Here is a 26,555-nt window from a genome sequence, read left to right as displayed (position 1 = left end):
ATTTGCTGGTTCAGTCCACAATTCAGGGAGCCCCAAATCTGTGCAAGCTGACTGGATATTTTGGACCCAGGGAATACTGAGCGCCTTAGGGTGTTTTAGTAGTTCGACCAGTTCTGCCCTGTAATCGACGAGATCGTCGCTGCTCCATAGCCTGCGCCAGAAGGCAATGGGTCTTAGACTTATCTCGTCAGCTAGTGGCCGTAGCCCTAAGTCAAGCCTCAAGGGGAGAAGCGGGGTGCTGGGGGGAAGTGCGGTGATTTGTCTTAAAAACCTATTTTCTGTGCAAGACAAAATCCGACATGGGGTGTGGCCCCACAATTCAGCCCCGTATAAGATCGCCCCCCTTGCCTGTGCCTTATATATCTGAATTAGGGCCCCCAATGGGCGATAGGTCGACCCGGTCATCATCCGGGAAATACCCCCGGTGATTTGTACTAGTTTGAGGTTAGCCCTGGTTAGATGGCTCTCCCAGGTCATATTTTCATTGAGTGTCATGCCTAGATATTCGAACGTGGCTACTCTTTCCAGTCGCGCTTCTCCCAGTAGGGGATTCGGGCGCTGTTTGGGGCTTGGGTTCAATACCATATATTTGGTTTTTGTGGCATTGATTTCCAGCCCTCTATCCTGACAGAAGGCCACAAAGGCATCAAGTATCCTTTGGATGCCCATAGGTGTTTTGGATACCAACAGTGTGTCGTCCGCAAACATTATTGCGGGCACACTGTTGCCATTCAGTTTGGGGGCATCTGTATAGTCGGTGGCGTTTAGATGAGCGATTACCTCGTTGACGAAGAGGCAAAACAGGGTCGGCGCCAGCACGCAACCCTGTCTTACCCCTCTGCCCACGGGGAATCTATCAGTCAGCTCCCCCGACCTCCCACACCTCACCTGGGCATAATTGTTGTGATGCAGCCTCTGCAGGGTCAATAGAATGTCTGATGGAACGCCCATCCCTGCTAAGATAACCCAGAGTTTTCCCCTGGGCACGAGGTCGAAGGCGGCTCTTAAATCCACGAAAATCGTGTACAGACTACCGCCCTCGAACCTCACTGTCCTCCAGTAGATCAAGTTCAGTCTAAAGACCTGGTCCACAGTCGATACCCCTTTCCTAAAACCTGCCTGATATGGACTGAGGGCGCCCACCTCCTCAATCCATTCCTGAAGCCTGTTCAGAAGAACCCTGCCGAACAGCTTCTGTGCTACATCTATCAGGCTAATTGGTCTGTAGTTGGCTGGGAGCAGGGGGGATCCCTTTTTGAAAATCGGGACCACCTCAGCCCCCAGCCAAGTACTGGGGATTTCCATCCCACCGAGGACACCGTTAAAAAGAGCTGCGAGGTAGGGCGCCCAGACGATGATCTCCTGTTTGTACAGGTCTCCCGGTAGCCCGTCCAGCCCAGGCGCCTTCCCCGAAGCCAGGCCTGAAATAGCAGCAGTAACCTCGCTCAATGTTATTTGGTCCGACTGCAAGCCCTGATACGCCGTATCAATTGACACAGGGAGTTCTACGGACTCAGCGCTATATAGCGACTGGAAGTGGGCTTGCCACACTCCAGGAGCTATATTAGGCTCCACTGCCGAATGTAGACTCCCTGATCCCCCATTCACCATTCTCCAGAAGAGGCGTTGATCTTGTACTTCTAGGGCCTTTGTGAGCTCTTCCCACTGATTTTCCTCCCATTCTATTTTGGCCTGTACAAGAAGCTTCTTATAGGCTTGTCTACATTGCTTAAGATGTTCCCCTCCTTTACCCTCCTTGATTACTCCAAGGAGTTCTGTTTTGGCCCATCTGCAGGCTATGTTATACCATTGTGCTTTGCCTTGGGACCTCTCTCTTGGCTTTCGTGCTTTACGTGTAAAGTGGGGTGCCGCCGCTTTTATGAGTTCTTTATGGGCATCAAACAGTTTACTCCTTATGTCTGTATTGTTTGCCACACTATCCAGGTTCCCAACAATTTCCAGGATGGGGGAAATCTCTGCATAAAGCAGTGGGAGTTTGTCCTTATTTGTGACCATATGCTCCCACCTAATTCTTCTCCTGGTGTTGTCTATAAGGAGTGTGGGATAATTCCCTTCCTCATGGGTCTCTATGCCCTGGGGTGCTGGGTGTACAAGGTCTAACTCGAGGGCATTATGGTCACTATCCGTCCTATCAATTACCCTAAAATCCTGTATTGTTGACCACCTCGCTAGTTGAACCAAAATATAGTCCAAGTGTGACTCCCTTCCATGGCGATTGTAAGTAATTTTGCCTGGTGTATCGGAGTTGGTTCGCCCATTACACGCTCTGAGTCCGTACCTTAACGTGAGGGCAGTAATTTGCAACGCTAGTGGGGTCCAAGCTTTCGGAGATGGCACATCAACCCCTGGTACTGCCCACCTATCTTCTTCTTCTGATAGGAACCCTTCCTGTAGGCCGGGGAGCGGCTCAAAGTGAGAGTTAAAGTCTCCACCCACCACATAATATGAATCAGTCGACAGTTCAGATAAAAAATTCGAAAGTCCATTAAAAGTCGGTGATTCTTTTGCCTTTCCCATTGGCCTTGAATAGATATTGACCAGCAGGAGGTTAACTTTATTTGGCCATGTTAGTGAGACCACGAGGATGTCATCAGAGCTACATGGGAGCCGTGTTGCCACACAGCCCAGGTGAACAGCAATCCATGTCACAAGGCCCCCCGATGGTCGACCTTTGCCTTCCCACCTAGCTGGGATAAAAAAGGATGAGTAGCCTTGATGCCCATAGTCCTCTCTGGCCCAGGTTTCCTGGAACATACATATGTCGCCAGTTTCTATGTACTTTCCCCAGGCCGGCTCTTCCAATTTATTTGCTAATCCCGCGATGTTCCAGGAGATTATCCTCAGATGTTCGGAGGTGGGAGAAGTCCTAGCATAAAGGATGGAGGGGGTAAGTCCATGGTCCAGTTGTGTTGCGGGGCCTGTGGCTGGGGCAGGAAAGAATGCATGTGGCTCCAGGGGTCCCGACTCCCCCTCACCCACAGGGAAGGGAGCCATAGTTATCCGCTCGACAGCAACTACTCCATCAGTGGCTAGGTGGAAGGATTCAATTCGACCGTGGTCTAGGGCAGATGAATCATTCAATGGGCCGGAGATTGCATCGGGGGACACAGTGGGGGGATACAGTGGGCCACAGAAGCCCGATACCCCTGGCACAGACTTGCAGACGGTAAGTCAGTCGACCCCGTCCAACCCGTTTAGACAGTTGAAGCGATTGAAATCGCAGAAAGGTGTGTCCGGCGGTTGATAGTACGGGCGTTGAACAAAGCCTTTATGATTGCGTCTATAATCCACCCTTGTCCAGTCATCGTGTATTGGGGACTGGTGCCTGGGAGTTGGGGGAAAGAAAAAGGATACTCGGAGGGCCTGTATGGTGGAATCAAGGGATCGGTTCATTCCTCCACAGATATATCGAACCGTGCCCGGGTCTTTAAAAGTTACCAAGATGCAGTCCCCCACTATGGTTTTCCTGGTCTTCCCTAGCCATGGAACCCTTCTGACCATGATGATCTCGTTATTAAATTGGGGTGGCAGGGGTCGGTTCCAGTTGAGCCATTTAATTACCTTTTTCTTAAGGGATTGATAATCCTCGTTTTCTCCTGATCTTAGATGGGGGGCACCAGCTAGGACCACCATTAATCTGTTAGCCTCAGGTGGGAGGTCTGGCCTCCGTGGTCTGAGAGTTGGGCAAACGGGCGTGTGTGGGGGAGCATTAACCTGATCTGGGTTTGTATGAGTTGGCTCTGTTTGTGAACTATGTGGGGCAGAAACCACCGGATCAATATGTCTGTTACTTTGGTTATTGAGCCGTGCTTGGAGTTGGACCGCCATGAGGGGTTGCAGAGGGACGGCAGGTGTCATGCCACTAGAGGGGGCTTTATTAGCATTAGTTGCGGGTTCTAATTTAGAAGGTTCCCCAGCCGCGGAATGAGTTTCCGCTAGCTTAGTCTGCTTGCTTACTAGAGTACTCAGAGTGGTAAGAGAAGTTTCTAGTAAGGTGAGCCTAATCTCGACTTTTTTTGAACTGTCGGTAATGGGCTGCAAAAGGGAGCGGAGTAGAAATTCAATGCTTCCCTTAGCAGAAAGTGAGTGGTTTGAAATCGGCGTGATAGCCTCTGGCTCTTTAGTGGTGGCAGATGTGCTGGGGTTTGAGAGCTTAGGTGGCGGCACTCTCTCCGTAGTTTTCCCCGGTAAGGTGGTGTTAGTGTGTTTTTTGCCAAAGTCCAGATGTGATATTTTGGGTTTCCCCCGCCCCCCTGCTGTTTTCCGAGCCCGTTTACTGGGTGGGGGCCTATGTATCTCTGCCAAGACGTTTAATTTAGGCTTGCTCTTAATAGCCACTAGTGTAGGTTGGGTTTGGGTTACCAAATTAACCGGGGTGTGAGAAATCTCTAGGGGGGCTGGCTCTGTGTTTTTGGCAGATGCTAACCCTGAAGTAGAGGGAACTTCCCTTAATAAAACAGGGAAATCCTCTAAAGTAGAATTATCTAAACTAGTGGTTAGCGCACCTACCTCTTGAGTGGTGGGGTAGGGGATGATATCTAGCGAGGGCCTAGTTTTCATAGATTCAATGGAGCGCCTACGCTCCGCCCTACGTTTTTCAAGTGAACCTTCCAAGTCCGCCTCTCCTTTGTTGGGTTTAAAGTAGTTGTCCAAAGTCCCAGAGCTGGAAGCACCATCCCTTAAGGGAGTTTCCCGTAGTGGAGGCGACGGCATAGCCTTAATTTAACGCTAAGGGGAAACAAGAAACAAGAAAGGGGGCCCGGCCCGGCCTCCTGCGGCCCCGGACGGCCACAGACGGTCCCGCCCTTGTCCCGGGCTTCTCCCGGCGCCCTCCCGCGCGCTCCCGCGCAGCAGGGCTCTCAGCTAAAGATGTAGTAGCGGTAAAGTAAGGGGAGGAGCCCTGATTATGAGGCGTGTGGGACTGGGCGGGGCGGTCAGGGAGAGCGGGCCAGCTGTAACGGCCAAGGCAACCCGGGACTCCTGGGAGACTGAGTCCGGGTTGCAGCTCGCAGCCCTGTCGCACACTCACCGCCCAGCAGTACAGCACAGACCTCGTTTGCCCCCTTCTGCGACGTGGGACCCGCGGAGCGGGTTCCGCTAGCTGTGATGGCAGGTAATTAAGGAGGAGAGAAGTCCGTGGTCCGTAGCAAGCAGCAGGCGTCCTTCAGAGTCCCAATGCAGGTAAAGAATGCAGCCGATTATGAGGCGTGTGGGGCTGGGCGGGGCGGTCAGGGAGAGCAGGCCAGCTGTAACGGCCAAGGCAACCCGGGACTCCTGGGAGACTGAGTCCGGGTTGCAGCTCGCAGCCCTGTCGCACACTCACCGCCCAGCAGTACAGCACAGACCTCGTTTGCCCCCTTCTGCGACGCGGGACCCGCGGAGCGGGTTCCGCTAGCTGTGATGGCAGGTAATTAAGGAGGAGAGAAGTCCGTGGTCCGTAGCAAGCAGCAGGCGTCCTTCAGAGTCCCAATGCAGGTAGAGAATGCAGCCGATTATGAGGCGTGTGGGGCTGGGCGGGGCGGTCAGGGAGAGCAGGCCAGCTGTAACGGCCAAGGCAACCCGGGACTCCTGGGAGACTGAGTCCGGGTTGCAGCTCGCAGCCCTGTCGCACACTCACCGCCCAGCAGTACAGCACAGACCTCGTTTGCCCCCTTCTGCGACGCGGGACCCGCGGAGCGGGTTCCGCTAGCTGTGATGGCAGGTAATTAAGGAGGAGAGAAGTCCGTGGTCCGTAGCAAGCAGCAGGCGTCCTTCAGAGTCCCCGTTCTTTTTCAAACCTCTTGGCTGACCAGGCTAACCAATGTTTGTACTTTTGAACATCTGCATCAGCAAAAGGAAAGAATGCTTCGCCTGCCAGCGCCTTTTTGTAGCGTGGATCCAGAATAGTAGCACAAATGTAATGCTGATCTGACTTGATCTTTTGAAGACGTTCATCACCACGTAGGCGCTCTAATAATTTCTCAGACAAAATAAAATGGTCTTTTTTTTGTACATCTTTTTGAAACTCAGAAGACACCGCCATCAGTTGGTGCTCCAGCATGCACAACAATGGGATAGCTTTTCCCAAATTACAGTCCTCCTGGCTGACTGCACGCGTGAAGAACTCAAAAGGACGAAGCATGTCTGTCAGGCTTTTAACTATGTCCCATTGCGCCGCAGCCATCCGCTGGTCCTCCTTCTGAGTTGTACCCTCTGTTAAGAAATAGTGATCGAGTACCGTATACTGCTCATACAGACGCTCAAGCATGTAGAAGGTTGAGTTCCAACGTGTTGCCACCTCCTGGATGAGTGCTTTCACTGGTATTCGACTTTGAAGTAGCAGCCTCCTCAGATGCTTCCGGGCCTTAAAAGAATGGCTGAAATGGTTGCACATTTTGCGGCAGGTGGCCATTACCGCGAACGCTGCACTGTCTCTATCACTCAAGAATTTTTGAACTACCAGGTTGATACAGTGCGCCAAACACGGCACTCTAACATAGTCACCCAGCGACATGGCCTTAACTATATTGGCGCCATTATCCGTGGAAACATAACCAATCTTGCGTTTTATTGGAGATAGCATTTTCAAGACCTTTTTGTCAAACTCGTCCAAAATGTTTTGGGATGTGTGACTTTTCTCCAAGCCAAACATGGCTAGTGTTGCATGTTTCCGAGCAGCTTTGAAAACTTTGTCCGGGTCAACACCTGCGTTTAGCTTTGCTTTAACACCTGAAAAAGAGACCCAGTGTGCAGTGATGCACATGTAATCAGCGCCTGCGCCACTGGTCCACATGTCTGTTGTCAGATGTATTGTGTGAACAGCACTCTTCTGCAAAGCTGCCCCAATCGCCTCCAGCACATCTTCATGTAATGCTGGGACCGCAACTCTGGCAAAATAGAACCGGCTAGGAACCTTCCATTTAGGGCAGAGCGTTGCCACTAATTCTAGAAAACCTACCGCTTCTACAAAAGAAAAAGGGAGAAGGTCCACAGCTAGCATTTTAGCCAGCTTAGTGTTATACAGACGCGTAGGTGGGTGGTTGCGTTCATATGGCACGTCTGAAGTAAGCATTGTTCTAATGTTGCCCTGGACCAAGCATTTACGGGCTGATAATGACTTCGTTGACCCAATTTTGCTCGCTGGTGAACTTTTGTGCGTTGGTGTCTCACTCGCTCCAACACTCTTAGTGTGCCTCACATTGGGTGTGCTGCTGACAGGGGTACTGGGTGTAAGGGAAGTGTTTGACACGTCTTCTTCCTCCTCGTCATCATCAGATGCAACATCAACGTTTCCTTGAATTCGGCCTTTCTTGATCGCATCTAGGTGCGCAAACCATTGGACAGTGTGCTGTCTCCTAAGATGACCTCTCTGGCCTCCGGTACCATAGTTGGTACCTGGCTTACCACGACTAACTGCAAGCTTACAAAGGGTACAAATGGCAAACTTTGGATTTTTTTGACAAACAGTAAAGAAGTCCCAAACTGGGGACTTGAAGTGTCTGTGGGACCTGGAGGAGGCGGCGATACTGGTGGTGGTGGTCATGAAGCTAATGCCAGATGAAGTGGAGGATCTGGATTGCCCAACTTTTGTACGTTGTGCACTTTCACCGCCACTAATTAAGGTCGAGGTGGATGGAGGTCTCTTCTTGCCAGAAAGAAATATGGAAGCGGGACGAGTTGGTGTACTACTTAACTCCAATGATTGTGGTGTTTCCACTGCCTCCTCATCGACAACATCATCATCATCACGCTCAGCAGCTCTTCGGGCTAGGGTCAAAATGTCTGTTTGCTGCATGCCCGCTGGGGCTGCAGTGACCTTTATGATGACTGGGTCGTCGTTGGCAGAGTCTTCATCAGCAGCAGTATCCGCCACTTCTTGTTGAGCCTCATCACACTCCATAACTCTGAGACTTTGGACGAGCTTCCTTTTACGTTTAACTACCTTTGTCGGATCATGGTGTGCCTCACTCTCAGACGGCAGTGGTGCTGGTTCCCAAGTTTGATCTGTATCATCAGAAGGAGGTGTGCTTGAAGAAGATGTAGACACCACCCTTGATCTCTTCCTTGCTAGGGGTGTGGAAGACAATGAAGGATCATCAGGAGGAGTGGCTTCCTCAAATGATACCTCGCCTTGATTGTCGATTTCCTGATGTGCCCCTACTTCGGGAGGGACAACTATTGTGGGCACTTGTGACCCTCCATGCACCTCTGCTTGCGCATCTCCTTGCGCTGCCTCTCCTTCCACATGTACTTGGGCTTGTACTTGCACATGTGATTGTTGTTGCGGCTGTGGTTGTTCAACACTCGTCAGATGAGCTACAACAACCTGTGTTGATTGAGGGACATTGCTGCTGCTTTCTTACGATGAGCCAACATCACTGGTCGATGGTGATTGAACAACTATACTGGCTGCCTCTGCAGCACTCAAGGGCTTGGACTTAAGTTGGCATGGTGGTGGTGGTGGCACTGAGCCCAATGGAGCGGGGGTGCTGCTGCCAGCTTGGTCCCCAGCAGATCCCGCTGCTGCTGCAGGCATACTTTTTTTTTACCACCAAAAAAAGGGGAGGGCGGCACACCAGTCTCCTTGGTAACTTGCTTCTTCTGCTCCTTACTGGCACCTTTCTTGCTAGAGGAGCTACGGGTTACTTTTTTTGGGGCCATCTTCTTCAGAGCAGGTCAGAACAGCAGGCAGCAGTTGCACGAGTTGCAGAGTTGTCTGTGTCCAGACGTGACGTCGCGTGACGTTATGCTGCACACACACACCGCTGCAGGACTTCTTCCTGGCACTGGTGGTTCTCTTGAGTCTTGTGCACCTAAAAGCAATGGAAGACAGAGGAACATCAGTTCAGTTATACACCCCAAAAAATCGACAAAACACAGAAAAATGAGCACAATCCCATGCCATCCATGATGTTTACATTGAAGACACCCCACGGAAAGACTAGGGACATGCAAGTATGCAACACTCACTACCCCTGGGCATAATGGATGAAAAGTAGGCAAAATAAGTGCAGGCCTCAGACACTGCCTCTCCTCAAAATGGCCCCTTACACCCCAAGCACATGTTGCCTGTACCAGCCAGCAGCACTCAAGATGGCCACCACCACCACCACCCACATGGCCAGTCCACATCAACAGTACACCCCAAAAAACACAGAAAAACAGCCAGAAATCACCACAATCCAATGCCATCCATGATGTTTACATTAAAGAGAGTGAGACCACACTACAGGCACACTCAGTCCATGCACCACTACCCCTGGGCAAAGGGCCCCACCAGCAGCCCCAAAAAAACGACAAAAAACAGTAAAATCAGCACAATCCCAGCCCATCCATGGCCTCAATGGTGTTTAAATTCAAGAAGACACCCATCAGAAACACTAGGCCCATGCAACACTCACTACCCTTGGGCATAATGGATGAAAAGTAGGCAAAATAAGTGCAGGCCTCAGACACTGCCTCTCCTCAAAATGGCCCCTTACACCCCAAGCACATGTTGCCTGTACCAGCCAGCACTCAAGATGGCCACCACCACCACCCACATGGCCAGTCCACATCAACAGTACACCCCAAAAAACACAGAAAAACCGCCAAAAATCACCACAATACAATGCCATCCAGGATGTTTACATTAAAGAGAGTGAGACCACACTACAGGCACACTCAGTCCATGCACCACTACCCCTGGGCAAAGGGCCCCACCAGCAGCCCCAAAAAAGCGACAAAAAACAATAAAATCAGCACAATCCCAGCCCATCCATGGCCTCAATGGTGTTTAAATTCAAGAAGACACCCCTCAGAAACACTAGGCCCATGCAACACTCACTACCCCTGGGCATAATGGATGAAAAGTAGGCAAATTAAGTGCAGGCCTCAGACACTGCCTCTCCTCAAAATGGCCCCTTACACCCCAAGCACATGTTGCCTGTACCAGCCAGCAGCACTCAAGATGGCCACCACCACCACCCACATGGCCAGTCCACATCAACAGTACACCCCAAAAAACACAGAAAAACAGCCAGAAATCACCACAATCCAATGCCATCCATGATGTTTACATTAAAGAGAGTGAGACCACACTACAGGCACACTCAGTCCATGCACCACTACTACCCCTTGGCAAAAGGGCCCACCAGCAGCCCCAAAAAAACGACAAAAAAACAATAAAATCAGCACAATCCCAGCCCATCCATGGCCTCAATGGTGTTTAAATTCAAGAAGACACCCCTCAGAAACACTAGGCCCATGCAACACTCACTACCCCTGGGCATAATGGATGAAAAGTAGGCAAAATAAGTGCAGGCCTCAGACACTGCCTCTCCTCAAAATGGCCCCTTACACCCCAAGCACATGTTGCCTGTACCAGCCAGCAGCACTCAAGATGGCCACCACCACCACCCACATGGCCAGTCCACATCAACAGTACACCCCAAAAAACACAGAAAAACAGCCAGAAATCACCACAATCCAATGCCATCCATGATGTTTACATTAAAGAGAGTGAGACCACACTACAGGCACACTCAGTCCATGCACCACTACTACCCCTTGGCAAAAGGCCCCACCAGCAGCCCCAAAAAAACGACAAAAAAACAATAAAATCAGCACAATCCCAGCCCATCCATGGCCTCAATGGTGTTTAAATTCAAGAAGACACCCCTCAGAAACACTAGGCCCATGCAACACTCACTACCCCTGGGCATAATGGATGAAAAGTAGGCAAAATAAGTGCAGGCCTCAGACACTGCCTCTCCTCAAAATGGCCCCTTACACCCCAAGCACATGTTGCCTGTACCAGCCAGCACTCAAGATGGCCACCACCACCACCCACATGGCCAGTCCACATCAACAGTACACCCCAAAAAACACAGAAAAACAGCCAAAAATCACCACAATCCAATGCCATCCAGGATGTTTACATTAAAGAGAGTCAGACCACACTACAGGCACACTCAGTCCATGCACCACTACCCCTGGGCAAAGGGCCCCACCAGCAGCGCCAAAAAAACGACAAAAAACAATAAAATCAGCACAATCCCAGCCCATCCATGGCCTCAATGGTGTTTAAATTCAAGAAGACACCCCTCAGAAACACTAGGCCCATGCAACACTCACTACCCCTGGGCATAATGGATGAAAAGTAGGCAAAATAAGTGCACGCCTCAGACACTGCCTCTCCTCAAAATGGCCCCTTACACCCCAAGCACATGTTGCCTGTACCAGCCAGCAGCACTCAAGATGGCCACCACCACCACCCACATGGCCAGTCCACATCAACAGTACACCCCCAAAAAACAGAAAAACAGCCAGAAATCACCACAATCCAATGCCATCCATGATGTTTACATTAAAGAGAGTGAGACCACACCACAGGCACACTCAGTCCATGCACCACCACCCCTGGGCAAAAGGCCACACCAGCAGCCCCCAAAAAACGACAAAAAACAATAAAATCAGCACAATCCCAGCCCATCCATGGCCTCAATGGTGTTTAAATTCAACAAAACAGTTGTATCATGCACCCCTAACCAACCCTGGTCCTACTGGATACTGTGGCTACCCACAATATAATTTATTTAATGTTCTGAAAAAGTTCCAAAATTGTACTTGCAGCAACTGTAATGCCCCAAACAAACTTACTTGTGAAAGTTGATTTCTAATCCAAAAGTGATCCAAAGACAGTCAAAAAGGCCTCAAATCCAAATATCCAGCAGCACCCACAAAAAGTAATCCTTCCAGCTCCAGATCCAAATGAAAGTGACCAGGAGATGGACAAAGCACTGGGAGGAGCCTGCTGGACAGGAACAGGAAGTTGGAGACTGTGGGGCACTTCCTTCCTCCCCCCCCCCAAAAATGGACTGCTTGCAAAAAAAAAGGCCATGCAAATGTCAACCTGAGCAGTGATTCTGATAAAAATCATAATTTTCTGAAGGTTTATCCTGTTTGCTGGTAATTTTCTTGTGCAGAATTGCAAAATCTCTATTTCGCGAGTGCGAGATTGTTCCTTTCCGCCGCAACTACATGTTCGCAATTGCGAACTCTCGCGAGGTGTGCTGTGCAAGGTGGCAAGCCGCGATTACGTATTCGCGGGCGCCAAACTCCCGCGGGATCACGCAGCAAGATCCAAAATGGAGCGGCACTCGCAAAGAAAAACAACTCGGCAAACGCTAAATGACGGAAAGTGAACGCCGTGCACCACGCCGCGCGCCGCAACCAAGCAAAAAATCCGCCGCGAGCGGATTCACGGATTTTCGACAAATTCGCGAGAGTTCGCGGATTGCGAATTTGCCGAAAATCCGAAAAATCCGCGATCGGAGCGGATTTTACGCCCATGCTTACCTGGGAGCAACTGGGTAAGCTAGGGTTCTGGAGCCACGCGCCCAGACGCCCGGCCCAACCAGCACAGGACCATGGGATGGCCTGTGAGAGGGTTTGTGGTTCGCCTATCAGGTGCTCTCAGAACAGTCTGACGACTGTTCCCTTTGGTGAGATTTTGTTGGTCTGGAATTCTTTTGAATCGATTCCCCGAACAGGAGTCAACGGGCTCTGTTCGTATTTGAAGACGTCATTTGAAGAAAATAGATTTTTTAAGAATATTTGCCTTGCACTATTTTACAGCACTTTACTGAGATGATTGAATAAAAGAGTATGAGTGGATGATGAAAAGGACATGTCCAAGTGTGCGTGTGTTTTGAGATTCTGTGAGCAATAATTGTATAAGTATTGCCATAATGCCTTGTTTTAGTAAAATATGTTTTGGGTGCTGTTGTCAGAGAGGTACACGGCTTGAAGAAAGACAGCCTGCCCCTCCCGAGGGCAGTCCCAGTTTCGATATGTATGTTAAACATGGTTTACAGCCAATCCTATTCAATACCCTTTGGAATAAGTACACCAAAGATAATTCGGAATTACAATGGCCTCTTATGGGGTCTTTTGATGAGAAAAAGATTAATTATGTACAGAATAAATTATTTATGAAGAATAGCCGTCAGTCTATGTTTGATTCCTTGAACTTGTGGTTGAAGGAAGCAAAAACACGACGAATCAGAGAAGATAAGTTGGGAAAGTTGAAATCGGGTCAGACAATCACTCAGAAGGCAGTGGCATACGATAAGGGAAAGGTGGAAGAAAATATTGAACGGATGGACAGTTTTGGTTAGAGACCGATAAAAGTTATGTGGCTAGACCAGAGACAGGAGATGAGTTAGAAGATGTACTGGAAGCCCGACCACCTACCCCTTATGCGCCACAGGGCTTGTACCCAGCCGTACCCTTATTACGGACTGACCAGTTGGGAACCGCATCGGCCGTCAACACACGGATAGGGGCGGTCGCCACGGCCCCCACTGGTGGAGCGGGGCATGATGTTCCGCTTTCCCCTCCTTCTCTTCGACAAACTACCTCACCCTTAATATCTCTACAGCCGGAGGCGGCAGTGCCTTCTCCCTTGCACCCTGTGTTTCTCTCCCCTCCGACTCAGACTACTTTAGATCTCCGAAATACAGTTGGTCCGGGTGCCACGCCCAGGCGACCGTTGTCTGACTTGAGTGATCAACGAGCTTTCACTCGGTCGCTGTTGGGACTGAAGGAGAGGGGAGCCATTATAATTCAGGCATCCCAGTGGATGCGGAATCCTATTTATACTTTGGAAGAAATTTGGAGCACTATGAAGGATTTCGAACCAGTTGCGCAACAGCTGGCTCTAGAGAGTATGGCGATCCGATTGATTTCATTATGGGAACAGTGCTTTGAGGAAGGATTACCTCCACAAATACTGCGTGATATCAGGCATCACGCTCATAAATTTCATCTCCAAATTGAGGAAGTATATCAGAATGTGACAACGCTTTTGAATTATCAGGAACGAATGCACCGAAAGAGTGCCGAGTGGGGAGCGCAGCACCCCATGAGAGAGGTGCATCCTGACTTTTTCTCGGAATTACCTGAAATAGGGGTTAGGGGCAATGTCACTAGGACACGAATGGACGCTCGGCTTCAGGAACAATGGGTTTATACCCCTTGGAAACGAAGTGAGGTCCTTACATTGAAGGCCCATCTTCCTGACCCCCGTAAAAATCCTACACCTTATTATAAGGAATTGACCGAAGATGGCAATTCCACCATCATGACTATAGCTGACATTGAGCTATTTTTTGGTCTCTTGATTCCAGTGGATATTTGGAGACAGATACATGATGCAGACCATACCCCCGAATTAGGAGGAACGTGGCATCAATTAAAGAAGTGGGATAAGGAACGGAAAGTCAGAGAAAAAGACTAAGGATCTAAAAACTAGAGTGTTACTGCAGCAAGTAAGTAGAGGGCAAAATTCTGGACGAGGGGTGCGATGTTCGTTTCAGAGAGGTACAATGCTGGGTAGAGGTAGAGGAGGTCCTCCGAACATTGGGATAAATCAATGTTCTTATTGTAAACAGGAAGGTCATTGGAGGGCGGATTGCCCTCTGTTGTCGGGAAGGAATGGCCCCAGTAGAGGACGAGGAAGGGGTCGAGGGAACATAGACCGAAATAGTATGCGACGAGAGGGCTCGCAATATGAGGTTTTGCGGAAGAATTATTTTGATGACCCCCAGAACAGACAGTACTACAATGAGACTTATCAGGATGATAGGTATGACGGACAGGATTATGCATTAGACAGCCATTGACAGAGCGGGGGCCATATTACAGTACCAGTTGACCAAGAAGGACCTTATGTAGAGGGGAATTGTTGGGTACATCGGGAAAGTTTTTAGTGGATACTGGAGCGATGAACAGTTCAGTCGCCCACACACTGGTCCCGGGGGCTGCTCTGTCTGGCCAAAATAATGTATCAGTAGGATTCTCTGGAATACCGGTGGTAAGCCCCGTTTTGAAACCTCTGCCCTTTACCATAGGCCTCATTTCTATGCATATGCCTTTTCTCTTGACTTCTAATTGTTGTGAAAACCTTTTGGGTTTAGATATTTTTAAGAAATTACATGCACACATTTATTGTTCCCCCGATGGTGTTTTCCTGACTATGCAGAAACCACCTGTGAAGGTAGCTCAATACTTTGCTAAAACTGAAACCCTACACCCTGAGTTTTCTACGATTCCTCGGACACTGTGGGCTACAGGGGACACTGATGTTGGTCTGTTAAGAATAGCCCCTGTGTCAATAACTTTGAAACCAAATGCCCAGCTGCCCCACATTCCTCAGTACAAGATTTTACCGGAGGCTGAACAGGCCTTAATGCACATTATTCATGAGCTCGTTGAAAGAGGGGTGGTGGAAGAGACAGCGGCTAATGTCTGTAACAGCCCAATTTTGCCGATCCTGAAAAAGACACCGATTGATGGTGCCCAGATTATAAGACTGCATATCGTTTTGTAATTGACCTTCGAGAGGTCAACAAAATAGTGGTCCCACAGTATCCAGTGGTACCAGATATTACGGCGATTCTTACCATGATTTCTCCCACGGCTAAATATTTTTCAGTAATTGACCTAAAAAATGCTTTCTTCAGCATTCCGATTCATCCTGATAGCAGACATATCTTCGGATTCTCATTAGGTGGCCGAAGCTTTAGATTTACGCGTGCTCCCCAAGGCTATACAGAAAGCCCTAGCATATATAGCCAGGCCAGCAGGAAATTCGATCATCCAGTATGTGGATGACATTTTGGTGGCCTCCGATATAGAGGATGGCTGTAAAAAAGCAACGGTGATGTTGTTGAGTCATTTGGCTAACAAAGGAAATAAAGTGTCCCTCTCTAAATTTCAATATTGTGGACAGGAAGTGACCTACCTTGGTCACTTACTGTCGAAAGCGGGGAGACGATTGACTCCAGAGAGAATATCTGTAATTACTAATATGCCTGTACCCCGTACCCAACGTGATGTTCGTGCTTTTCTTGGCGTAAACCTCTTACTGTCGCCAATGGATTCCTAATTATTCACTCCTCTCTAAACCCTTGTTGTATTTGACGACCAAAGATGTGCATGAACCCCTACCCTGGACGGATGAGTGTCATAAAGCCTTTGATTCTTTGAAATCTGCTTTATGTTCTGCACCTGTCTTGGGTACCCCGGATTACCGCAAGCCTTTTTCACTTTATGTGCACGACGTGGACGGTTGTTCGCTTTCAGTGTTGACCCAGGGTTTCGGTGGAAAACAGAGACCCTGTGCATTCTTTTCATCGATCCTGGATATCGTTGCACGAGCCCTACCGAGTTGTCTGAGGGCCACTACGGCAGTAGCAGTGGCTATCCTACAATCGGAGGGTATAGTCTTGAACACAGATCTCACAGTCATGGTACCGCATGCTGTGGATATTCTGTTAAATAGAACTAAGATCCAGCACCTTACAAGTCCTCGTTTGACAGGATACGAGTTAACATTGTTTGCACCACATATTACGATTAAAAGATGTGCTACATTGAATCCAGCAACATTACTGCCTCTCCCTTCCAATGAGAAAAAGGATGACAACCATGATTGTATATTTAGAACTGAAGAAGAAACTAAAGGGCGTGTAGATCTTACTGACACCCCTTTAGCGGAACCCCAAGGAGAGTTATACGTAGATGGTTTATGTTTTAAGTTGCCAGATGGTACTGCAACAGCTGCATATGCTATAACAACGTTGAAAACGGTGGTAGAAACTGCGAGGATTTCCCATCACTCAGCTCAAGCAGCTGAACTAATAGCCTTGTTACGAGCATGTGAACTGAGTGAAGGATTAAGGGTAAAAATGTTCACAGACAGCCAGTACGCCTTTGGCGTCGCCCATAGCTTCGGGAGATTGTTGAGGGAGAGGGGTTTCTTTACTACTTATGGCCAGAAAATTCAACATGGTCCTTTAATCGATCGATTGTTATTTGCTTTGACACTACCAGAAAAAGTAGCTATCATTAAATGCAGTGCTCATAAGAAAGTCATTGACTCTACTGGAAAGGGAAATGCTTTTGCTGACTCGATAGCTAAAGAAACAGCACAAACTAAAATGACTCCCATGTTTCCTAGTGCTTCAGCTCGTTGGGTGGCCGAAACATCTGTGTTCGATAATACCATTGAAAGTGTAAAAGAATTGCAAAAAGAAGCTACAATAGACGAGACGCAGAGATGGGAACGGGAAGTAGGGAGATTAGATAAAAATGAAGGTTGGATAGATCGAACTGAGAAACAGCGATGGTTACTCCCTAATGCATTGGTCTATGCTATAGTGACCATGGCTCATGATCCAGCCCATATAGGAGCAAAGGGTATCTGTGCCGTACTGGACCCAGTCTTGAATAATCCAAATATCCCTAAGACTGCGTCACATGTAGTTAAATATTGCCCTGTGTGTTTACGCTACAATCCTGGGGGTAGAGAATCTGTCCTGAGTGGAAATTTTGCACCACCGTCCCTGCCTTTTGAAGTTATACAAATTGATTATATACAAATGGAACGAGTGAACAATTTGAAATATGTATTGGTGGTGGTTTGTGCTTTCAGTAAATGGGTCGAAGCCTACCCCACTAAGGAAGCCACTGCAGTTGCAACTGCCAAAGCCCTGGTTAAGGAATATTTCCCACGATATTGCATGCCCCAGATTATCTGGTCCGATAATGGGACACATTTTAACTCCTTGTTGGTTCAAAGTGTTTGTGATGGTTTGCAGATTAAGCAAAAATGTCATGCAGCCAGGCACACCCAGTCAGCTGGTCTGGTTGAGAAATATCTTGGCACTTTGAAATTAAAGATGGCCAAGATTTGTGCATGTACTGGATTAAAATGGCCCGATGCTCTCCCTGTAGCGTTATTGTCTCTGAGAACAACCCCCACACAAGAACTGGGTTATCACCGTATGAAGTAATTTTTGGTCGTCCTGCCAATGTGTGGGGAGTCCCTAGGCCCAGGTCCTTTAGAGATGTTGATTATCCTTTGATGACAGACTATTTGTATGCCTTGACTAAAGATCTACGTTTTATTCATCAACAGGTATCCGAGACATTGCGGCCGCTACCAGAGGGTCCTGGACATCGGCTAGAACCAGGTCAGTGGGTCCTGGTGAAGAATTACCAGCTGAAGTCAAGTTTGGAACTGAAGTGGTCCGACCCCTATCAAATAATCCTTGCAACGAGATCGGCGGTGAAGGTGCATGGACGCAAGCACTGGGTCCACATCAGTCACCTGAAACGCCTGCCGCTACCTTTGCCCTTTGATTTGCAAAACCGCGAAGGAATCTCAAGCCAAGAAGGTGAATTGCTGCAAAGCTTTGTGCCCTTTTCAGACGCCCAAGAAAATGGGCAGCCGAGTGAAGTGTTGTCCTCGGGTGAAAGGGCGGCGGCTCAACCAGCGGAGGCTGTTGTTTCTGGAGCATCACAGGGTCCGAATGCATCTGATGCCCTTGCAACAGAGTTGTTTTCTGACCAGGAGCTACCTGGTCGCTGTAAATACGAACTGCGGCCCCGAAAACAGCGCGGTACCCCAGATTCTCATAGTAAAAGTTAGGGAAAGACTTGAGTTGAAGAAAATCAGATAGATTTACTGGGGTACTGAGCGAGACACTGGACTGAACACGTTGAGAGCTTGGAACACTGTGCTAAGTAGCTCTGTTTAGAAAGAAAGACTGAGTTAAGGGCTGAAGTTGTTCCACAGGAAAAGGAAGGTTGTTTCCCTTTGATGAATGATAAGAGTCTACCTGTGAGGCTCTAAAACGGACACAGGGAAGAAGATCCCTTGGTGGGAAGAAGAACCCCTCTGGTGGCGTGCGTGCTTTGGGAATACAAAGTTAGCTTATGGACTTATAGAGAGGGACCGAGTTAGATTTTGACTTATAGAGAGCATGTTTCCTTTTGCTCGATTCGCAATGGAGGATAAAAGACCTCTGGCTCCTCGGCGATATGTTGATAATATGCATTTGTTTTCCGGATGGTCCACTCGAGTGAAGGAGGCATTCGTTGCTTTAATTGTTATAATCACAGTGATTTTGATGTGTGTATTCGTATATTTAGAATTTCAGCATCCTGTACAGAAACTGTTGGGAACTACTGTTGCCCCGGAGGAACACCTCTTTTATTCATTGCCCCCTCATAAGGCAAGACATAGAGAAACTTATGAGAAAAATGCTTCTATTGAAATGTTGCACCAAACCCACAGTACCACAAACAAGACAAATTGTTGGGTCTGTGGTTTACTTCCCTCAGTAATGCACCAGCATGAATTATTCATTTCCCTACCGTTATCTTACTTAGCTAGCTGTGAAGCCTGGTTCCAATTATTATCATTGATGTATTTTCATTATGTAGCCGAACCTAAGATATATACTGAAAGAGATTATGAGGCCATTTTGAAGTATATTGAACAGCATCAAGGATTTGATGCCGAAGGAAATGGAGGAGAGGGATCTTTGGATCCAAATGCTTGCATGAATGTATATACAGATTATAAAAATCTGACTTGGTTACAAGAAGAAATGCAGGATTTCAAGCTTTTTAATTACACTATGTATTTTCAGCATTTTAAGGAACGAAATGTCACGAATGTTAAAGCTTTGCCAATCCCTATTATTAATACCACCTCCCCTTTTTGCATACAAGGACGGGGTCATGTTAAGGTAGGGAAAAGTAAATGTAATTACACTTACACTCTGCAGGTATATAGTACTCCACCTATGATTACCCCTCCCGATGTATATTTTGTGTGTGGTGAGAACGCGTACACTTGGCTCCCAAGGGGATGGGCAGGGAGTTGTTATCTCTCATTCCTCTATCTTCCAGTTTACATTGCCCCACCTGATTACCACAGAACACATCAGTTGGTTCGTAGGGAGGTAGTGATTAACCGAAACATTAGGAGTTTTAATACGGACAGTACAGACCAGACAGATACCTCCCTGCAGCAATTCAAGGATTTTGCTAAAGGTCTCACTCGTTTCTGGGGACCTATCTTCAACAGCCGTAGTATAAGACGTTTGTCTAGAATATTGGAGAACGTGGTTCAGACCACAACTGGGATCCTAACCAACATTACTGTGGAGCTTCAGGCGACGAGGCTTGTTCCGCTTCAGAACCGGTTGGTTCTTGACGTCATCCTCGCAGATAGGGGCGGAGCTTGCTGCGTGATCGGCAGCTCTTTCTGTGTGTTTATTCCTGATTCTGCCCCTACCATTCATCTTGCAATTCAGAAGCTACACCGCTTAGCTAGCGAAGCACATGTTGAAAACGGTACCCGGTCTCTTAGTGGTTGGTTTTGGGGTCTCTTAGCTACGTGGTTTTGGAAAATATTTATGGTGCTTGCTGGAGCTTTTGGAGTCATATTTACTTGCTGTCTGTGTCTCCAATGTGGCCCGGCTTGCTGCTCTTTCTGTGCTACAAGAATAACGTCTGCCTTAAACTTTTCTCGCCAGGCCAAAGTCGAAAAACAAATGATTCAGAAAGAGGTTTCAGATCTTATGCAGATCGATGAGGGAGTTTTCGTTGAATAAACATAGTTATATTGGCTATAGTAGGCCAAAAGGGCCGTCTGATGGGATCCAAATTCAATAAATACATATTATTGGCCTAATATATACAATATAACCCTATAATCATATGATAATATGTTTAGAGTACATTGTAGTCACACAATAACTAATGATTCACGTTTAGTTCGCCTGCACCTCTTGATATTTTCAGAGCTATTTAGTTTTGTTTCCCTGTGTCCAAGTACTGTTCCCCTGAAACCACGTGATTATGCTTTTCGCATGAATCCGTAATGGCCGACTTAGCCATTTACTCCATTTGTTAGTTTGAAGTTCAGGGAAACCCAAGGTCACACCTGCCCTTCTTGTGGGATGCGCACATTCTAGCAGAGCCCGTTCGATTACTCCCCGGGCTACAGATAGACAGGGAGGCACCTTACTGACCTGCCCCCGGAATTGCTAAGGCCTAGGCTATTTGCAATCAATTGTGCCTTATATGGGTATTGCTGTTGGCTCACTGACAAGTTGTATCTTTCCTAGTAAGGCGACTTTGTGGTGTGGGCGAAATGTATATATGCCGCGTATCGTCTGTATGTAGTCAGTCTCCTCTGCGCACCTTTGAGGGTCGTGTAGACTGAGGCTCCCCTGTCAGGGCTTGTATTTGATGAATAAACAATTGAACCTTCTCCATTGCCGACTGAATTATTATTACTGATATTGGTATATGGGCTATTGGTAAGTATAGTCCATTAGTATTTAATTTGAATCCTTCAAATGTATGGATTATGGAGTTTAACAGGTAAGTAAACATATAAATAAATACAACTAATTTTGTTGCGTGCATATGTTTACTTACCTGTTAAACTCCATAATCCATACATTACTATGCCCCACCTTGCCCCTTCCCCTCCCTAAGTCACCGCCCAGCCGGTACTCCCACTACCGGCCACGTCTGTTGTATTCACAAACCTTAATCATACCCCATTCCACTCTGGAAATGGTCACATGATTATTCCAGCCCTAGGCATTGCAGGATGGGAACGGTAATGGCTCATACCCTGAATTTGTGTAGGTGTAGTATGTAGGTCTTTGACCATAAAGAAAATGTTTTCCCCACAGAGTCAAAAAATGCCTATTTGCACTAGTAGGACCATTCCTCCTGTATGGAGGTTTCTGCTATGGAGAGTTCTGCACAGCAGCAAAATGATCCTCATGGACATGTTGCTTCACACTTCCAGTAATATGTCTAGCAACTAGTACCACTGCACTTCTTTCCAAGTGTAATAACAGGAATATTGACGGATAGGAAGCTAACTGAAAACTTTGCTCGGGATGTGAAGAAAAGATTCACCATCATTTCTTTACAATGAGTTTTTGTGACAAGGCCACCAGCACGAATGATTACATTATTTTGCCTATATTCTGTCATGAAGGATTACTAGCACATTATCAAGCTGTTTTATTTAAGGGGAAATGTTTCTTCTCCTACATTGGTGCAAAAACCTAGCTAAAGTTGTCTTGCTTCTGCTAGCGAAGAGGTAGGTCAGTGAGCTGAGTATTCAATACTGAGCAGTTGGATCCCATCAAGAAAGTATCAGCCTTTCTTCTTTTCAAGGTGAGTATATTGAGTACAGTACATGGGGTAATAGTAGCATCTGTTAATAGTGTTAATGCAGTGTGAAGTGCTAAATGAACTAGCATTAGCAAAGGGAACAGGATTGATGTTTGTAGGACATGCCAGTCGAGCCTATTCACTTCCTATAAACGTCAAACGCATTGTACTAAATCACAAACAAAATCAATTGAAAAATGGATGTTACTGAAATAAAGCTTGGCACTGCTTCAGTTGATTTTCAGAGTAAAACAAATCCTTAAATAATTTGGGGAGGCAGAAGGACAAACACAAAACAGACAACTAAAATACAGTGAGACTGAAGTACTATGTAAGTCTGATCCATGATGTAATCATTGTAACTGACAATCTCTCAACAAAATGGTGGATGGTTCCATACCTAATGAAGAACAGCTAAAGTAGTATGAGGCAAAGCCTCTTATAGGAAGTATGGAATACAATAAATGTGTCATAAATAGTACTATTACTACTAGACTAATTCCTGGCCTGTGCAGCAACAAATGCAATTATACCATTTCACCAAACTGGATTCTCCAAGTCGGAAAACACAATGACCAACATCTTAGCCATGTCAATTCTCATAGACATGGCATGATCCTTGAAGCAGGCACTCCATCTTGCTTCAAATACTTCAGGGCAGCATTTAACAATATAGGCTGAGCTAGACTTTGGCAGAAACTGGCCCACTGGAATATTCTGCACCTGCTTCTGGATATGCTAATCTGTCTCCACACCGATACCCAGATGCATGTGAAGCTGGGCAAGGGCACACACCTCTCAAGGCGAATTCCAACACCCAAAGTGCTCAAACAGGGGTGTGTGTTTATTCTTTACATTGTGGACATGATGCAGACACTTAATTCCTGCAATTTGCATCCCTCGAGGTTAGGGGGCATGGCATTATCCAGCATTCTCTGTGCTGATGACATGGTCCTGGCTTGCCACACCCAAGTGGGCATGGAATGCCTCCTCAACTTAATGCAGGCATATGCAGCGGATAACATCCTAGAAGTAAATTTGGAGAAAACAAAAACAATGACCATAAAATGAGACAGGAATAAAGTCTCCTGTCTGGTATCTAGGGCACATCTAAAATCAGACTGCAGAAAACTATAAATACCTAGGTGTAATCATCGACAACGGTGGTCAATTTGCCAACCAGCTAGAAATTATCAGAAGGAAAAGGGCTGCCTTTGGCAGTAATGCCGAGAAACTTAAAGTGCAAACTGACAGGCTCAACTCTCTCTCTACTCCTTTTTTTTATCTTAGAGAGTTTTATATAGGGCACACTTGACCCGAAGGTATCGGGTATCAGAGCGCTTTACACAAGCACCTGTTGCATTACTTGAGGACACATTCATTTTTTTGTTAGGCACGGGGAGATTAAGTGATTTACCCAGAATCACAGGATGATGCGCATCCTTGCTAAGACTCAAACCCAGTTCCCCAGATTTGAGGTCGACCGCCCTAGCGTTAGGCCAACTCCTCTCCTCCAGGTAGCTCAATCCAAAATACTAACAACTAACTCATACGCAAGTGAAGCCTTGAGAGGAAGAGAATAAAGTTCTGGAAAGTACATTAGTTAAGGTCTGCAGAATTATGTTTACCATACTAAACTATTTCTCGACAGTGCAGATCCGGTTAGAGTTTGGCCTAACCAAGCAATCCTTGACAAGGTAAGGGGCATCCATAGTCTGCGGGCACAAGATCGGAAATGCTGCTCCTAACACCCTGAATCAGCTACTCTGGAATACCTCACCGGCTAGAAGCTTCCTTCAGGAATCCCTACCAAATACTGGACTCTCCCAACTCTGGGACATTCCAACTAGCCATGCATCTTTAAAAATGCAATTAGGTAGTCAATGAAGTGTCTTTCATTAGTAGAAGACAAAGCCACATTTTCAGACCAAAGCCACTGCTGGATGACGATTAATGGTTACAAATCACTTGCCACGCAGACATACTTCTGCCTAGGATACTCCATGAACATAAAGGGAAGGTTTCTGAAATATCGGTTAAGCATACTTCCATCTGCCCTTCATCTTCCACCGTGCATGAGGATATGCTACACCTACCTTTCACCTGCAACAAGCTGAAGGAGGAAAGGACTCGACTGCTCAAAACACAATTTACCTCACGAGGGATGCACAAGTGGAGACAGGCAGTGCAAGCCTGTTTCAAGTCAAAACTGAAAGCTAGTAATGTTTCTTGCACTGGCAGAAAAAAACCTACAAAGACTGACCATGGACACTGCCCCTGCAGCCCCCTCGGTCGCCATTGCAGCAAGCAGCCTGCAACTCCTAACTTTCAAGCTTTGCTCACATGCATTGCCCCATGTTTCTTACGATTCAGTCCATAATGCACAATTTCAATAATGGCATGTAGACAGGAAATCCCCCTCTTCTTGATGGTTTTATTGCGCCCGGAACTTTATTAGGCTCATTACATAAAGAAGGGCTAGACTACTGGCACGTTATCTTTGGCTTTATGGGTACTCTGCTAGCCTCTGCTTGATCACAGGACTGTTTATGAGCACACTTTAGCCCCTAGTGCTACAACATTTTTCTTTATGCTAATTTTAAATTACTATGTAGGTGTCTACAGTAATCTTCCCTTATGAGTTTTAAAATTATTTTTTTATTTTTTTATTTTCCTTTTAATCTAATCTGTAATGCACTACTGGTATTAATTAACTATGCATATGTATAAATACAACATGGAACTTGTCATACACAGCATCAATACCATACACATTAAACCTAAGAACGAGTGTGATGGGACACCTATTGCAGGTTTCCCATCTCCACCTGTACAGGGCAGTGCAGCAGAAGAGGTATGGAACAAGGTGCTCCCAGATGGCAAAAATAGAGAAGGTAGGCTAATGAAGGTGGGTGCGGGAAGAGGATTCAAGGGGGCAGATTTACAAGCCCCTTGCACCTCTTTTATGCCGCCGTTGCGTCACTTTTGTGATGCCGCGGCAGGGTATTTACAACGTGACGCATCTGGGAGATGTGTCACGTTGTAAAGCCCTGCACCACATGTAGGAGTTCCAGCGCAGGGTGGGCGTTCCGGCGCAAGAACGCCTCCTAAAAGTGGCTGATTGAAATCTGCAAGATTTCACTCAGTCACTTTTAAGGCCATGCTGCGTCCAAACCCTGCGCCTGCTTGAAGCAGGCGTAAGGATTGACGCAGCATGTTAGGGATAGGGCACCCCCGAGCCTTGCTGGAGCTGCGTCGTGCTTGCGACGCAACTCCAGCAATGTGTCGCCTTTCCGACGGGGGATGCGACAAGCATCTGCCCATCCATGGCACCACATTGTAAATGCGGCGCAACAGTGACGGCGCTCGGGTGGGCAGAAGCATCGCAACTCTTATGGCTCATCCCTGCTGATTAGCAGAGATGCGCCAGAAGTAGTAAATCTGCCCCAAGGTGTGCGCTGAGGAGGAATCACGCCAAGCAGGAAGTCGATGTGTGTGGATTGCTAAGGGTTAAAAAAGCTAGAACAGAAAAAGTATGGATATCAGAGACCAGTGGATGAACAAAAGTGAAAAGCACGTATGGCGAGTTCCAGGAGAACATGGGCAGGGAAGAAAAGGATGAGAGCAAAAAGAGAAACAGCTAAAGGAAAGCACAGGAAGAAGGCTAGCAGAAGAAAGACAGACAGCATAAAGAGGCGGTCAGGGTACATAAAGAAAGGATTAAGACGCATATGAATTCTATCATAACTATTACTTATTTGTTTGTTTCCAGGTGTTAGCATTCCTGGAAAGCAAAACTGCCTGCCATCTGGAAGAAAAAACCTATCGGTGACTCCCGAATACTGAAGAGAAATGTTGAAGTTAAGCTGTAAGCCTAAAAAACAATATTAATTGAAACTGTACTGAGATATAAATGAGTCGAGTAAAACCTTAAATGCAACTCAGAAAGACTGCAATCCTCTTCTGCCCATTTACAGTGAGTTATTAGCAAAATCATGAAATTAGGGTGTTCTATAGCCCCGCCTTCCTGAAAATGTAAGATTATGAAGAACATGCACCCTGTGTTTCACGGCTTAGAAATAGCTACTGATCCCAACCTTTGAAAAAACACAAATTGTAAGTTAAAGCAACTCTTTCTCCTCACTCTAGTATTTCAAGACTTTTAAATCCATAACATATAAAATAGCACTTGAAAAATCTGTTTGATAGTCTTCTTGCTCTCCGTAAAGTTGCCTTGGCGCCCTTTGATCCTTTTGATGCACTGTAGATGCTGCATTATATTTTAATGTATATTTAATTTAATATCTAGCTGCAAGCAATATTAACACATATTTCTGATTTGGAAGGAGTAAGATACAAATTCTCAGGGCTCTGGCTGTTGGCACTGGAGTCGTCCATGCCTGGTAGGCATCTTGACTAATGAAACCAGAAGCTGTGCTCCCGGTAATATGTCTCCAGCGCATCTCATGCTAATTATATTGCAATTAAAGCAGCATGAACATTTAAAAAACATG

The sequence above is a fragment of the Lissotriton helveticus genome, chromosome 4_1 (genome assembly GCF_964261635.1).
Source record: "Lissotriton helveticus chromosome 4_1, aLisHel1.1, whole genome shotgun sequence".
NCBI classification, from domain to species: Eukaryota; Metazoa; Chordata; class Amphibia; order Caudata; family Salamandridae; genus Lissotriton; species Lissotriton helveticus.
This window is presented reverse-complemented; position numbering follows the sequence as displayed.